Source organism: Uloborus diversus, chromosome 8 (genome assembly GCF_026930045.1).
Source record: "Uloborus diversus isolate 005 chromosome 8, Udiv.v.3.1, whole genome shotgun sequence".
Lineage (NCBI taxonomy): Eukaryota > Metazoa > Arthropoda > Arachnida > Araneae > Uloboridae > Uloborus > Uloborus diversus.
In genome coordinates, this window is record NC_072738.1 from 2,720,808 (window position 1) to 2,735,889 (window position 15,082).

A 15,082-nucleotide genomic window follows, 5' to 3' on the forward strand; every position below is an offset into this window, starting at 1 on the left:
GAGGAAGTGACTGAGCTGGAGGTGGAAAACCTCTTAAGGAAGCCAAGGGTGCCTAACAAACTGGTACCTATTAAATTTAGCACAGACCAGACGAGTGACCGAAGCAATGGTTCGGTTCAACTCGAAGATTGATGGCAAGGCATGGTGTTATCAGTAAGTTACCAGATTATAGCCAGGGCTAAGGCAGAAATACATGAATCACACCGCCAGATCAATCAGTTCCAGCCGAGGATTCCAGTTAACTTACTGATAACTAACTTACTATGCTACTAAGATACTAACTTACTTGGTAACTTACTGATAACATCAATATTTTTCTTTCAAAACGTTAATATGCTGACTTTAGTGTTATAAGAGCTACCAGACATAAGGAGTGACAAGGATATCATTCTTTGATTTGAGTTATGAGAGTAAAACAACTTGGTCTTCTGTTGTCTTTATAGCTTTATTTTTTTCATTCCTTAATTTGAATCAAAATATTGCTCCTTCGACCGGCGGAGAAATGAACCCCTGGAAGGGACCCTGTGAGAAATCATCATCTTGGTTGATTTTTGTAAGGTGGTATTAGTGGCACAACCAATAAATACTTCTGGTGGGTGGTGGAAGGGAAATGAATAGCCCTAAGTGCTTTAAAATTGCTCAAAATAAGTATGTCCTTTGTTAAGGGTGTAGTATTCAAAATATTGGTTTGTTTATCTGCTTCTAATGGGGCTGTGTATGTATTAGTTCCTCATCATTGCAGTTCTTGTACGTTCCCCAAAAGTTAGCATCCATTCCATCTTGAGAATTTGGCAGCTTAGTTTCCCGCTAGGTGGAGGCACCTGGGCACCCACGGTACGAAATTGAGCTAGAAATTGAGTTTGATTTTAGCCGAGAGTGTCCAAGCCAAATAGAACTTCAAGGGACCCTTAAGATACCGAGTAATCATACAATATGGATGCTGAAAGATTTCTTTACATTGAAAGTCTACAGAAATGAACAGTAGGTTTTCAAGCGTGCATGAATATATTCACTTTTTTGGCTATCGCAACGTAGACCGTAAAACAAAAAGCACACGTAGTACGTAACCCTCTGGAGGGTTGACCTCCTCCTTTCTCTCTGCAATCTGACACGAAAAATGTTTTCAACTCATTTCAAGGTAAGTAAATATAAGTAGATACATTAAGTCCATTCGAAATTTTAACGTCATAATTTTTTTTTTTTTTTTTAAATAATTACTGTGAGAAAAGGACTACACATTCTCTTCAGTGTACCAAGTACGTGCATTTTTCAGAATAAAATTCTTTTAATATCATAATTACAACATTATAACTCACAGGCATGCAAATTAAATAACAGCTACGTGTTTCGCAATGGCAAGGAATTTTTTTTTTTAATGCAAAAGATGAGAACTCATGTAGAAAAAAAAATTTCCGGAAACTGTTTTCAGCAAAACAGTTTTAAAAAAAATGCTTTAAATAATTTGTTCCACCAACATTCATAAAGTGCGAATTTTTTTGTCCCCCCCCCCTCCCGTTTCGCAGACGCTTAAAATATCCTTTCCCCTTTCAACGAGAAAATTTCCAGGATTCACAACTCCAGAGCTCGAATACGCTACCTTGCGGTGATTAACAATTCTAAAGAAAAAGGTAAAACATTCCATTCCACGTGTTTTCTTTGGGGTAAATTACAGGCTTCAGACAGTTTGTGGTATAATGTAATTTCAGCAGAATAGAAGAGAAAGCTTCCCACAAACACGATGAAAAATTACTGTCATTCACAAAGCGTCAAAGCAAGTTATAAGTTACGGCATTTGTTTGTTTTAACTTTTTCATCCGCCAATAGAGAGCACCCCCTATAAATTATTGGAGTTTCGAATAGGGAAAACTGTAATGGGTTACTCTCCTGGTTCGCCGACAATATTTTTCGGAAAATGGGAAATGAATATTTAACATATTTATTATTAGAAAGGTTTCATATACGATACAGATTTGATGATTTTACGTACATAATTTAAATGCGAAAACATCATTAACAACTTACCACAGCTCTGATATCCTTTAATTCTATTTGCTTTCCCTAGACTGCGCAATATTTTGCAGCATTTTGTGAATGTAGTATTTTGTAGCATATTTAGAGGATGTTTAGTATTTTTGTTTCAATATCTGGAAACTCTACCACCGATTTCTTATCAACGCGCCAGGCAATTAACAAATCATATAGTTTAATCGTCAGTAATATTTACTTGTCTGAAATGGTGTTTTTAACCGTTTAAAGAAGGGGAAAAAATTAAGTGAAAGACACCCATGACTTAAAATAAAACGAGCTGATGCATCACATGACTTCCTTTTACGCCAATTTAATGATAAAAGCGCCTTGAAGTAATCAAGGAAACACTAATTATTTTCACTCCTAGTTTCTTGCGAACCGAAGCAAAAAAAGTTTTACACCGATTTATTTCCCCATCATTGGCATTTTTAATGTGATTCAGTGGTTAACTCTTTAAATATCACCAACATTGGTCGAATTAAAGCCAGATTTAAAAATTAAAAAAAAAAAAAATCGCCACAGTTGGTGACAAAACTTGGTGGCCAAAAGCTTGGCGATATATTGCCAAATGTTTGACAAATTATAACACCACTTAAGTTAGCATTGAAATTAACAATGATTTCCACCAAATAAGGTGTAAAAGACCCCTTAGGAACATCCGAATGCAACCAAAAGGGAAGGCGCACAACTAGACCCCACTAGGAATCTACGAACCAAATTTCAACTTATATTATAGGACATATTATAGGACATACCTTTTTTGAGTTATGCGAGATACGTACACACATACATACGTACATACGGACGTCACGAGAAAACTCGTTGTAATGAACTCTGGGATCGTCAAAATGGATATTTCGGGTGTCTCTACGTTCTTAGGCATATATCCACATGTGGTCGGTTTGAAAAATAAACTCAACATTCATTCGGGGGTGAGCAAAATGGAAATTAAGGCCGATTTTTGAGTGAAATTTTTTTCGCGAATACAATACTTCCTTTTTTATAAAAGGAAGTAAAATGTATAAATAAACAAAAACAATAGACCGTTTTGCCGAAACAAACTTTCATTTCTCCATGTTTCCCAAGCTTCTGTTGTTTCGCCGATATGAAATCTTTAAATATCTCAAAAGGTAAGCTTGAAAGCGGAGGAGGGGTAGGAAATTTCGTGTTGGCGAAAAGAAGGGGACGACTTTTTTATATTTTTTTGAAGTGAATAGACACTCAAGTTTAAATCTCATGACTTTTCTAAACTGTCACCATTATGTCCGCAAACCAAAATATACTGAAAAGACTCGATAAGAAGTTTGTAAATCCCTGCTCTAACGGTACTCTAAATCATTGGAATATCGCGACTCACCAGAAATTGACTATTGAGTCGCCATTGGGTCGCCACTCACTGTTTCGGAAACACTGATCTAACTAGGTCTCCTTTTCATGCAAAATATTGTAACGGATCCGGTGCGACTTCCAACTTTCTTGAAAGGACAACACAGTTCTTGATTAAAAATACAGGAAATTTATTTACACTATGTACAGGAAAGATCGTCAACAACTGCTAAATTAATCATCAGCAATTAAGCAAATATCACACAACACCGTAAACTCAACGGTTACACACGTATTTGCTCCCAAATACGAAAAACAACACAGCGAAATGCCTCGCAATAAACAGAGCTAATACACTCTCAGTACAAATTCTCAATCGAAACTAAATTTTTATCACGCGGGACGCTTTTATAAACATCGAAAAGTTTCCACAACATTCGAAATACTTCTCGAAATTCGTAGGCCATTATCTTATTTCATTCACAAATTTTATCAATGAAAAAAAATAGGGGGATCGTATACTTCAGCCGAATGTATAGGGGTTGTATATTTATTACGAGAAACTATTTACAGGTTACGGTACTACAATAATTACTATTTACAGAATTTGTAACAATATGTACTGCCCGGTTATGACATCCAGAGACTGCACTTTCGTCAATGTTATGAACTTATCAGTAGGATGATTCAAAAAATACATTTAAAAAAAAGTTTCTCCTACATAACAGGACACCCCTCAATATTTTCAGACTTGCGGATAGTAATATACTGGAAGAATTTTAGCTTCCTATTTCAACTGAAAGAGGGTGCTCAACCCCCTCCCCCAAGCTTCATTGGTATGGGAGGAGGGGCTAAAAAAACTGCATTGAACTGAAAAAACAATGCTACATATTATAATATACACGAGTTATATGCATTTACATTGCAACAAAACAATTATCTACAAAAAAAAAAAAAAAAAGCTGGGGAAATTAAATGTTTCTAAATTTGTGGCATTTTCTATGCTACGGCTAATGTTAAATGAAGGAATCATTGAGCATCCTCTTAAAATTTGAGTAAGAAGCTAAAACTTTTAAAGCATAATACCATTAGTAAGTCTAAGAAAAATAAGGGGTATCCTGAACTCTAGCTGAAAAAAAGTTTTTTTGAACCCGCTACTCATTAGTCTGGAATAGTTAATAACTGAGGTGGAGCCAGTTGTTATCTCATTGAAGCTGAGATTACCGACAACCTGGTAGCTAAAATTAGTTTTACACACCAGCATGGTATCAGTTATACTAGTCTGAAATAAATCAAAACATTGAATATTTGTACTTACGCGAATTCTCTAAAATTAATCCAGAAAAGGTTCGACCTCTGGTAGTAAATTCAACCTCATATTTCGCTGTTTTTCGTTATAATTCCCCTGCAGCACACCACTCTTGTGTTTTTTCCCATCTCCACGCGTTGAGTTTCAACACAAAGATAAGAAAAATATTGTCGAGTTTTTTTGTTGCGGCAAGAGGAAAGGTTTTGTTTGTTTTTCGCGGAGGAAAAGTGGGGAGAAATATCTGCGGACAAACAATGTTCAGGGTCGCTCAGGCGGAAGGAGATTCGGGATAGCCACGGGTCATTCAGGGGCATGTTTCTTTGTTTTAATGTGAAATGAGTATTAAGAAAAAAAATGAGGTGAATTGATAGCGGTTTTGAATGTTAACTGCATTTTCCGCATTTTAGACCAGTTTTCCGTAAAAAGAGACCGTAATATCTCATTAAAAAATAGATTAAAAATTAATTTGTTTTAGACCAATTAAAGTTTTAGCAACTAGGAATTGGGTCGTTTCCGAAAGTTTAAAAGTATTTTTTTTTTTTTCTGAAAGAGCATGCTTGAAAACATAGGGTTTGACCATTTTTAAAATAATTTGTTTAAGTTTAATATTTAAAAAATAAATACTTAAATCGGTGCGCTTTCATTGTTTACGCATCTGCCGATGACATCACAAATGATGAAATGCCATTTCGTGCTGCCATTCACAGAGCACAATATTTAATTTGCTTCTTTACTCACGTGTAATGGCAACGATAGGGTTGATAGCAAGCGTAGAGTGCAATATTTAATTCGCTTCTTGATTTCATAACGTGGAATCGTGGCAGACAGATGCGCCAAAAGTACATCATTTATGACGTCATAAAGACCACGCCTTATTTTCAAAATCGGACATTTTAAAACATAATTAAAAATGCAGCGTTGGGAAAATGAAAGTTTTTTTCTCGCTCCATGGTTTTTTTTTTTTTTTTTTGCTTATTCTATCAATTTCAGCCACTAAAAGTAGTACTTTTGATTGAAGGAAACAACCCCATTGCAGTTTTGAAACTTCTTTCTTCTTTTTAAATAAACGTTCTTTTTCTCCCATTTCAAATTTCATTGCTCTGGAGCAGGCATTCTCACCGGTGCCGTTCCGGTACCAAGTTTGAACGGCTTTCGTTTTTTTTCCCAGAGCTTCGGAGTTGGATTCTTTTTGGGGTAAAGGAGTCGGAGTCGGTCACTTTCCTCCCGAATCCTTAACTGTGCCTAGAGTGGAAGCCGTTGGGCCAAACGGACTGATTTTGGGGTAAGAGCCCGAAGCTGGTGTCGGTCATATTCCTTCTAACCATGCAGCTCTTCCTTAAATACAAAAAACAAAATGTTTTATTAAAAAATATTTAGAATATCATTGTCATTATTAATAATATCATCATTATTAATCCCACACATTGTTTTTCTAATTTTGTGATATTGTTTTTATAATTTCCTACAGTTTTTCAACAAACATTTGTTTACTTCAGCAAAATAATCAACATATTTTCTTCACTTTACATTTAAATATTGTTGTAAGTTATCGTTATGAAAACCTTGCAAACAAAGTTTAAGCTCTTTAATTCGCAGTAGACAAGTTTTTTAGGAAGGATGCCTGGCTAAAATCCTCTCCAGTCGGCAAATTTTTTTTTATTTTTTTTTTTCGAGATTTTTTTACCGGCCCACGGGTTGAAAAAGGTTGAAAATCGCCGTTTCATATAGTGTAATTGATTAATTGACTTTCTTAACTCTCTGGCGGTTTGACATACGAGCGGAATTTCACCTGGAAAAGGTCACCTTGGGAACATGGCTATCTGCTCGAAATGGTCAATACTTTTTATCTTGAAATTCCCTCCCCCTTTCGGAGGGAGATAAAAAGCACTTAATCCCTTTTGACCAGGACGTGCTGTCAAAGCTCAACCCCTTTCTTTTCAACGCGTGTCGCAGGGAAGAGTGGAACTCCTCCAGACATGCTGCCAAGGTCCGTCCCGCCCATTTCTCCCCTCAACACGTGTAGCAAACGAGTTGAATTCCTTTCAGCCAGTCGTGTTTTACTAATCACTACTTTCTGTAATATTTATGAAGTAATAATCTAGACTTTAAATCTCTGGAATTGCTATCTCCTACTACTGCTCTAAATTACTATTCACATATTTTATTATTGAATTTAACTACTCATATTCAACATTTATAAAACAATATTTGGAACAAGTTATTTCAATATGAAATAGCTAAATGCATTTAGTTATGATTGTAATGTTTTGCATAACCTGAAATGATACGTAATAATAAAAAGCAATAAAGGAATTCCCTCCCCCCTTCCGCGCAACAGCAATTCGTTGTTTTTCTTTTAACGCTGGGGGAAAAAAGCACTGCAAATTTATACATCTATGCATACTTTTTACATACTATGTTTGTATATGTATATATATTTTTTATTTGTGCATTTTTATGTTTCGAATCTCGCCATATTTGAGACTAAGTGATCGTAATAGCGGTATACCTAGACTTGCCTTATTTCCGAAATGTTCAACCAGGACCCCCCCCCCCCCCACCGTGGGTATTTCAAAAGGTACACACCCCGGCTGGTTTTCAGAGTGTTTTAAAAGGTAGTTTATTCTCAATGCTATGGATAAATGATTACTAATTATCAGCCTAAACCAGGAATAATAAATGATACATGACGCAAGCAGATACATTTAAACAATTTATTTTGTAAACGTTAATCTTTTGAAGTTACTTCAGCAAGAAATGAGGAATTGAATTTTGAACAATATTTACTTGTTTATTGCATTGGCTAGGACTTTTTTAGAAAGTCTTTTTTGTTTTAAATCTTTTTGTAAAATTCCTTACAAGCAAATCCGATAGTAATTTTATAGCTCATAAATTACAAATCTGTACCTCAGAGCTAAACTAACGTGATTCACATACGCTACTTTACAGAAGAGAAAAAAATATGTCATATGAGTGCAATTTTCGAAAATATGTAAAATATCCGATATTTTCAATCAACGCAAACTAATGTCTTCAAAATAGTAAATGCATCCTCAAATCACTCTTTATTTATTATTATAATGTGCAGACTTAAAATTAAGGTTTCTTTAATTATTCATATCTAATATTCCATTTTACATTTTAGTCAATTTTAATAGAGTTAATATAGCGTTAGCTGTTCTACTCATTTGTCTTCTGTTAGCTACTTTTACACAGTTATATGATTCAGAAAAAAACAATATGCAACAGTCAGGGGCACAGTCATAAGACATTTTCTTTTGTTCCAACCAATGGTTAACATTTAATTAGGTACTTTTAATATGCATTAAAATTGTTACATTACTAATAATTGTATGAATAAAAAAAATACATTATTTTGTTATATTAATGTGTAATAATACATCATAAAACTATAGTGCATAACTTTTTAGGTATTTTTAATAATAAATGAGCTATATTACTATGATTAATATAATTTTTATACTGAAAATACCGTAGTTGGAAAAATAAATATCGAAAATATCAAAATATCATGATATTTTCAGAACAAATATCGGATATATATCGGCGAACCCTAGCAGTAATAAACAGAAAAATCAAATTTTTGGACTTACGTCAGTCTGGCTACGAGGTACAGAAATGAAAAATTTATTATTTTAAATAATCCTTCACGGTTAATTATTTTTATATTTTTTTGGTCATCTGTAATGAAACTTATATTTTACCGAGACGTGAAGTAAACTGGCCGGGACACTGGATTTTTGAATGAAAATCGGGACTGTCTAGGATCCCGTTTGAAAATCGGAAAACAAATACTAAATCCAACATTCACTGAATTATGGCGTATTTAACAAAGCTATTATTAAAGAAACACTGACAATCACATGGGATCTAGTATGGGGCGCCTCGATGAGAGACTCAGAAGGACAGTGTAACCTCCCCAAAAAATTCTCATTTGAAAAATGTGGAAACACTAATGCAACATTGAGATTCTTCTTTCAAATTTTAAAAATTGTTTTTAATGATGCATAATGTTGCTTCTCATTAGATGTTATGTAAGTATGATATAATGTGCATGCTCATGTTTATCATTTGGAAAAAGTAGAACTTCATTCGAAAATTTGAGAATCCACCTCTCCCCCCCCCCCCCCCTCTCATTTTATTTCGGAGTGCCCCTGCTAGTAGTTAAGACCTAAGTGACCGAACTAGGTATCAAATCAAAGTTATGAAAACACAATTAAAGCAAAAAATAGTAAACAACGAAATACTTTTAAATTATGGTGGTAAAAAAAAAGTCGCAGCAAAAAAGTTGTTAAAATAATTTTACGAATTTTCATCCCCGTAAAAGGTTTATTAATTAGTATGAAGCATGAATTATGATGATTTTTCTATAAAAATCAAGGTTTTATAATTATTTTTGCTTAAGTTGTTCCAAGGAATTGAAAGATCATATGACTTGTATCAAGCAATCGCACAGATTAAAGAGTGATTTGAGATAAATATCAGGCTTTGGGAAAATTGAGATCAATGAAAATTCTGGATTTGTTGCTTAATAAAGTACAAATAGTTAAGCTCTGCTGAAGTTTTATTTTAATTATAAAACGGTTTAAATCTTTATTTATTTTTCTCTATTTATTATTATTCCTTTTTTTACATAAAAGAATAGTTATAAATTCTCACTTAACGATTTCCCCCATTTCCATCTTCCTACAAAATACTGTAGATCTTAAGCAACTCCATAGAAATTTCCTTTACTAAGAGTCAGGTCCCATTCTTCTGAATTTCTTCCCCCTCTCAATGAAAAAAATTCCGAGGCTCTTTATTTTTTATTGAAAAGAAAAAGCTACAAACGATTCAATTTTTGATTTTTTTTTTTTTTTTTTTTTGAAAATTATTCATTTTTATATACTTTTCCATTTTTAATAACAATATAAAAAAATATTATTATTGTTCTTTGCTAACAACTGAAGTTTTTTTTTTGGATAAATGTTAACACAATAGCTGCCTGGTGTTGTGCAAAATTTTTGCTCTTACTATATATTGTTTATTTAGTTTTTTTTATACTTATACAGAATTGAAATTGTATGCTAAGAGATAAATGTTTGTTTTTCTTTGTGATTAAAATAATTATAAGCTGAAGTATTAGACAGAATCGGTGAATTTAAAATATTTCTGATATTAATGATTGAAATTTGCGACCAAAACCCAAGGCCAATCAGTTAGAGTAAATAAATTTGAAAAAATATCCCTTTTTTTTATATTTTTTATAATGTGTTTTGAGTACAACATCTGCCTAAATGTGCGTAAAACGCGACGTAAGTGCACATAAAAGTTGAAAATTGATCTTTTACGTGTACTCTTTGGTTTTTTTTACAGCATTGTGATTTTATAACAGTTAAAGTTCCTAAATTATATGTTAGTAGCGAATAAAGCCGTAGCTATAAATTTATTTCCAAAAGGATACTTAGTTTGTTTTCGTTCAATTTGAAATCTCACGGCTTTTATTTATTAATTTATTTGAAATGTAATTGAATGTCATTGTCGTCGATTAAATTATGTTGCATCCATTTACAGCACAATCATTAATTAAATGTAAATTTTAAGCTTAGAAGAAAGAGAAGTGGATTTTTCATTCTTGGAATCAAGTTTTGCTTTTAGCAGATGCTTACAATAAATAGCAAGGAGGTTTGCTTAGAAATCTTTGCGTTGATAAGAAGGATGCACTGAACCTTGAAACCCCAACCTGATGAAAGGGTATTGTTTGCATGTGTGAATACAGAAGGTGGGCCCCTGCGCTCCGGGGTGCCGCTCTCAGGAGAGGGGAAAGGAAACGCAGGATTCTACGCCTTGGACCGTTTGAGAACGAAAATTTAGTGTCAGAAAAATACGTGTAAAACGCTAGCGACGTGATCTTGCTACGGCGTGATAAGACGTGCAAAACCGCCGGTAAGTTAAAAGTTACAATTTTGTATATGCTTCAAACTGTCTTTTTAGGTATTTTATTTTCATTCTTATAAGAAAAAACACTAACAGATGGGGGGTATTTTAAAAGTGGTACCAATCATCAAAAAATAAGTTATCTAGGTATTCCCTAAGAAGTAAGTACAATTGTAATAATGAATGAAACGACAAAATAGAAAAAAAAAAGTAAAACATGTATTAGTGGGATCGGAAAGTAATGCCGTTCTTTTCCTAAACAAATGATTCTCTTAAAGCTTTACTTTAAAATTTTTATTTTCAATCAATGTGGCGAGAATATTTCCACTATTATCAGCAAAAAAGATATAAATTATAGTTGAAAATGTATGAAACTTTCATAGCTATAAAATTACGTTTTCTAAGTTCTAATATCGCGAGAATTAGTTTTTCCCATGTACTGGAATGGCAACATCACAGTTCAACAACAATATAAATAAAAAAAATAAATAAAACTTTTAACAATGTCCATAATTTTACCTTAACTATCCTTAATTATCCTTAACAATGTCCACATTTTTTTTAATAATTAATAATTAAATTATAAATTTGTCCACAGTTTATTAACTAATTTAATAAACTGTGCATTTAGAGGTCAAGTGGATCAAGTCGAGTTCAACTTGATTCACTTTAGCTCTGAACGTTTTAGATTTTGTCAATGAAATTTAACGTTCATAACTGAGGCATTCAGGGCGAAAGTGTATTAAGTCGAAATGAACTTCATGCACTTTGCTCTAAATTCCTCAAATATTAACAAATAAAAATTTCGTAAGAGAAACGTGATAAAAGTGGGAGTAATGGATTTCAGTGTTTCACTTTTGCATTTTATTTGTTCAGTTTTGAACAAGTCAAAAGAGTTCAACTTTAGGCTGTGCATGGAAGCTCAGCTGTACACAGATCCTAGTGCAAATGGATTTGCTTCGAGCAAACTTTCTCGAAACACCTTGTGCACAAAACAAAGATAAAAGAACTCTTTTTTTCATTTTCTTCATTTATTTACTTATTTATTCATTTATTTATCGAACACATAAAATAATTATCGTTAAAGCCTTGGGGAATTAAAGTCTTTGCGTCAGAAAAACTGAATTATTATTTTGTACCTAAGCTTCAATCAAAAAAAAAAAAAGATAATAATAAATAAATAAATAAAAATAGTTGCAAAAATTCCAAAATTTTCAGTTTCTTATCTTATTGCATGAGTTAAATATTGAAGAATCGATCCTAATTTAAGAATTGTTTCAATAAAACTATTAATAATAAAATTAAGCTTCACTATAAAGCTAAACAGTTTTACACAGCGATTCTCAAACTTTGCGACGCACCCCTTTTAACCTGTGGCGCAGGATAACTCTAACGAGAGGGGAGGGGGTTGAGCTCGCTTCAGCAAGTTCAAAAACATTTTAAGTAAAATCATAACTATTTGATGTAAATTGTTGGAATCTAACCATAAAACCTAATTTCCAGTTTTAGAGCAGATTTTACTTTAAGTCGGAGCTTATGCGTCAAAATGCATAATTATTCATGCTGTTATTTTACAAGGAGGTGTAAGGCGATGAAAATTAAGATTGTAAACTAGGTCGCAATTATTAAAAAGTTTCAAATACCTCACGCTAATTTAAAAAAAAAAAAGAACCTAAAACAAATAAATAGAAAATCTTTAAATTTGAAAGTGCAAAACTATATTTTTGACATATTTTCTTAGTCGAAAAATATAGAATGCGCGTATATGAATAACATTTTCATAATATTTCTCAGTTTTCTCTTAAACGAAAAGTGATAAATGTTGCTTTCAAATAGTTTTTTAAGAGTTAAAAATGATGTTCTGAAAAAAGTAAAGGAGAGAGAGACAGAGTTATATAAGGTTAAAAATCATCATCTCCTTCAAAGATTAGGCATATAGCCTGTTCCGGCTTCTTGGTCGCCCCACCGCATCCTGGGCCTGCCACCGTCTCGTTTGCCCCTTGGTCTGTAATAAAAGGTGGAACTTGGTCTTGGAAGTCTCCCTCGTGCCATACGTCGAACATGGTTTTTCCAATCCTTACGATATTCTGTAATTTTTTCATTGAGGCTGAATACCTGTAATTCCCTTCGAATAGATTCATTCCTTATTTTGTCTAGGATAGTGCAGTTCTTCAGTGATCGCAAATATTTTATCTCTGCTGCTTGAATTCTACTAGTTTCTTGACTGTTCAAAGTCCATGTTTCAGAGCCGTATAGTAAGTGGTTAAAAATCGAAGTTGGAATTCAAGAAAGTGGGCTCATTTAGTGTTGGAAGAACTGCTTCACTCTCACAGAAGCATTAATGGCTTTAAGTTCAGAAAATGACATTACGATTTTTACTGAGGAAAAATAGAGACTAGGTTTGTTTTAACAATCGTTTTTTGTTATCGGCTGTTATGGATTTAACGAAATGTGATCAATGTTACACCATAAAAGGTTTTACGCGTTTAAGGTGACCTTCCGTGATCAAGCTACCTTCCTTTCTTACTGCCTTACAGCCAATTTGTTAGTCAATTAAATTGCCACTTTTATGAAGGAGCTTGTTTGACCGACGAGCATAAGGTTACTAATTATTCTGAGGGGTGTAAATGAAAACAGATTGTTGAGGGTAAAAAGGAGCATAGGCTGGATGGAAACCAACTCTACAACCACACTTGAGGCAATTTTTGAAACTAAACCGCTAGTGAGTGAAGGCTAGGTAACATATGAAAGAGATTCTGAGGGTTTCAAATGTTTACAAACAATAGGGAAGTTGCAATCTATTAAATGTTCATATTTTGACTATTGGATATTGTTAATTGACCCTCAAAACGAAAAAATTCACCATCGCCGAATTTTAAAACACCGTGATTGATTTTTAATGAACTTTTAAAAATCCACGCGCAAAAGTGCGCTCTTCTGAAACGTCGCGAGCTTACGTCACAGGGCACTAATGGGCAGCCTTCCGCCGAAGATCCCTTGTTTTCGCTACGGACATTTTGAACGCGCTGATATTTTTATTTTTTAGGAATTCAATAATCCTTTTGAACACACTATGGAGGCCGGATTCGTTAAAACACAATCTAATAATCTTCCTCAAGTAACATCAATGATGGTATTCGAATATTTCCGAGAGGATGAGAGGTTTAATGTTCCAGAAACGCGAGGAGTTAAATGCGAGGAGGTAAGCCTTACGTTTCGTCTTCGAAGCCAACTGCACGTCCTTCGGCTTCACCCGCGCCGGAAGAGCGCATGACGTCACTTCCTGTGCCATTTGACGTCACAATCGCTTGAACTTTAAAAATTAATCTAAAAAAAAACTACTTATCGTATCGCAGAAATTTTTTCACCTATGATGTTCATACGTGTTACTCTATCATATAAAAATAAAATTAAAAAATCGAAAACTTCCCTATCGTGTAGGCGTCTTCATTGTTTGAAGATGATACTGCGAATGAAGTTGTTTTTTGAAGTTGAGTGATCTTACATTTTCCTCTCTACAGCAGGTCTATCAGGCAGTGAGAAGCAAACGGATGCACGTGGCAAAATTAAAAACTTTGAGATAACCAGTACAAATGGTAGGTGAACCACTCATCTAGTTTGGGGGCAAGAGACTGTACCAGTAGCCGTGGTAGGCGCTGTTATACAGATGATTTGGAAAAACTTTTCAATGAAAGCCTTCCTAGGTCTTTAAACGCGTTTTACTCAAAACTTCAAAGCTTCCACTTACATCCCTTTGCTTCTAACTGCCTCAAATGTGAAGTGACTGGCTTCATCTGGTTGGACTTGTCGTGTGGAAGGTTACTAAAAACTTTTAATTATGAATTTAAACTGTGCTGCTATTTTTGAGGTGAAATTCAGGTTTTTCCATTTACCCCCCATAAATACAGCACTCTGGAGGTCAATGAAAACAACTGAGTTTCTCATTTTTCGAACATTCTGGAGGATTAAATGTGAAGTAACTGGTTTCATCTGGTTCGAGTTGTGCGGAAGGTTACTAAAATCTTTTAATTCTGAATTCAACACTTCCCGCTATTTTTGAGCTGAAATTCAGGTGTTTCCATTTTCCCCATAAATACTGCACTCTGGGTATAAATGAAAACAACCGAGTTTTTCCTTTTTCCAACTTTTTTGGAGTATTAAATGTGAATTAACTGGTTTCAACTGGTTTTACTTGTCACGTGGAAAGTTAATAAAGACATTTCGTTATGAATTTACCCTTTTCAAACTACTTTTAATATGAAATTCAGGTGTTTCCGTTTATCCCACACATACTGCACTCCGGATAAATGGACACCAACGTAGTTTTCCTTTTTTCCTATCTTTTGGAAGACTTAATTTTTATGTAAGTTATTTTTTTCCCATAAATTCAGCGCATAAGTAAATTGGCCACAAGGTTGAGTATTGTTGGTGTAGAGCTTCTTTAGCGTCTAACCTGATTGAGTTCAGTGTGATTATCCTCCT

The 15,082-nt window shown here is 33.9% G+C and overlaps 1 protein-coding gene across 1 annotated transcript in view; it reads right to left on the minus strand.

Annotated features, from left to right (window-relative positions):
* LOC129227620 (fatty-acid amide hydrolase 2-A-like) overlaps nucleotides 1-4,822 on the minus strand; it is a 68,020-nt gene extending 63,198 nt beyond the window's left edge. The window contains exon 1 of the mRNA XM_054862210.1: nucleotides 4,673-4,822. The gene's annotated coding sequence lies outside the window, so the exon portion shown is untranslated. The remainder of the gene's footprint in view (nucleotides 1-4,672) is intronic.
* Nucleotides 4,823-15,082: the final 10,260 nt, after the last annotated feature.